Source organism: Vigna radiata, unplaced genomic scaffold, assembly GCF_000741045.1.
Source record: "Vigna radiata var. radiata cultivar VC1973A unplaced genomic scaffold, Vradiata_ver6 scaffold_111, whole genome shotgun sequence".
Taxonomy (NCBI): domain Eukaryota; kingdom Viridiplantae; phylum Streptophyta; class Magnoliopsida; order Fabales; family Fabaceae; genus Vigna; species Vigna radiata.
The window spans coordinates 222,045-224,672 of record NW_014543596.1 but is presented as its reverse complement, the minus strand read 5'-3'; positions in this window follow the sequence as shown (position 1 = coordinate 224,672).

Sequence of the window (2,628 nt, the reverse complement as noted above, 5' to 3'; positions counted from 1 at the left end):
TGGATTTAGAGTTTCTAGGGTTTCTTAATCACAAAATGCCATCACGCTCTCTATATCTTAATATTTATAAAACAACCTAACTATATCTCTAATATCTCCTCACTTATAATAATATGTTTTAAAAACTAAACCTATTTAAATGTCTATTCTCCTTCTATCTCACATCTCCTATCTATACTTTTATTTTATTTTAATTTATTTACAAACTTTTACATCCTACACCCCCCTTATTTAATTTCTTCATCAATTAAATAGAGGTAAAGACCATTTTGCCCTTAAGCAAAAATACAAATAAAACAAAGGTTTCTTTTCCATTAACAAGTCAATACATCATATTAATAATATCACACACTCACCAAATCAACCAATTATCAACATATCAATCATGTGTTACATTTTATTAATAAAACCTAAATAACTAGTATATCAATTATAATTATAAATATCTAAAAATTAAACCTAATTACCAACAATAACACTTAAGTCTCAAAACCCACTCTATCTCCTAATTACTATAGTTTTCCTAGGTTTTACAGACTTACTGAGTAGTTAACTCGTGGTAGGTCAGGTCGCGTTGAGTTGGATGACCCAATTTTTTTTTAATATTCTTTTTGGGTTTACAATGTTTCGATTCTTTTGAACCAACGCAAAATCATGACCCTTTTTGCTTCGATTGTTAATCGAGACTAAAATCTCTCCTTTTTCACTTTGTCTGGCTATATATATATATATATATATATATATATATATATATATATATATATATATATATATATATATATATATATATATATNATATATATATATATATATATATATATATATATATATATATATATATATATATATATATATATATGAAAACCATTGTCAAATATCACAAAATAACTATTGTCATAACTCTTCTCTACACCAGTGAGGATAATAGTTTTACTTAACATTTAATTATTCTCTCATGAAAATTTTCTGTTTGGCACAATTTTTATTCTCTCATGTGGGAGGGTACCTGCAAAAGGAACTATGATGCTGAAGTTAGTAGATGACTGTTCGGATGGCTAAATATGCATATTGTTTGCATGATGATCTAAAGTCATACTTGAGACTTTTATATAATAGTTGTAATGTACATTTACCTTTCGCTAACCTAATAATGACAACAAATCACACCTTAATCTAGAATATGCTTTTAGTGAGTTATTATCGTTTATAATCTAATCATGTGGTCAGCCCGATGGTTGGCCTAGGACTGGCCCGGATGGTGGACCTAATGGTGAGTATGAGTAGTCAGTCTGGTAGTCAATTTGGTAGTTGACTTGGTGGTCGTTTTGGATGGTCAACTTAATGGTCTGATGACGTTCGAAAGACCGTACATAATTTTTTATCAACATTTATTGCTTAATATAATAGTTAATAATTATTCTGAAATATCAATAATTTTTCGTACTAGTTAAATGACTATATAAAAACTTGTTTGAAAATAGTAAAGAATTTAGACAACAAATAGTAAACGAAATCAAGAAAAGAAAAACTTGTAACTAGTTATGAATTATCGTTAATGTTATTTTAAAATTAATTATTAAAGATGTAAAAAAAATATCTATTAGTTAATTGGCATTTATTTCTATTTGTATAAGGAATCTAAAATATTCCTTTACAATATTCATAAAACAGTGTTTGATTTGAAAAAAAATATAAGATTATTTTTTTGTATTATAAAATATCAAACAACAACTTTGTTATTACAAAATGAAATCTTAAATTGAAAATTTATGGAATATGAAATTTGTGAACAAGTTATTCAACTTAGTTCAAATTAAGTGCATTAAAAAGTCTAATTTTATCTATAAAAATATGATTGAATTAAATTGAACGAATATATTGATTACTCACAAAATTCGATTTTCTTATTTTGTATGGATGACATATTTCAATAATTTTAAGAAATTAAATTTTATGATATTTGAATTATTTATAATTAAATTCTAATTATTTTTAAATATTTTGTTTGAATAAAATAATTAAAATATTTTACATTTTAATTTTATTATTTGAATAAAATGATTAAATTTATCTTTTAAGATAAAATTTCATTTCAATTTTTTTTATAAAATAAAAAATTTTGAAATTAAACTTTACAAAAATTATTAGTTAAATTTAACTATTCAAGTAATATTTAACATTTTTTTTTCAATATATATGTATAAAGAAAGAATGACTGGTTGAAAAGTTTCAATTTTATGCTGTTTAATAAATTTCAAATTTCATTATTTTAGTTATTTTGGAACACCTTTTAAAAATTGCTGAAATTTATTTATTTTCTTTTTATATTTTCTTATCGAGAAAGCTCATTTTATTTTAAAAAAATTTAAATTCGTTATATAAATAAATCATTATCTTAAATTGTCTTATCTAAACACTCGAGACAGTGAGATAAAGAGAATATACATGTAAGAAGGTGATTGAGCTTAAAACTTATCCTTTGTGAAAATTATACATATTTGAATTGAAAATGTGGAAGAACATGCTTTATTTAGCAAATTTTATTCATTTAGTTTGAAAATGTATCAATGTATCTAAATTATTGTAAACTTTTTATACCAAAATTCAACTCTCCCTTTTAAATGAAAA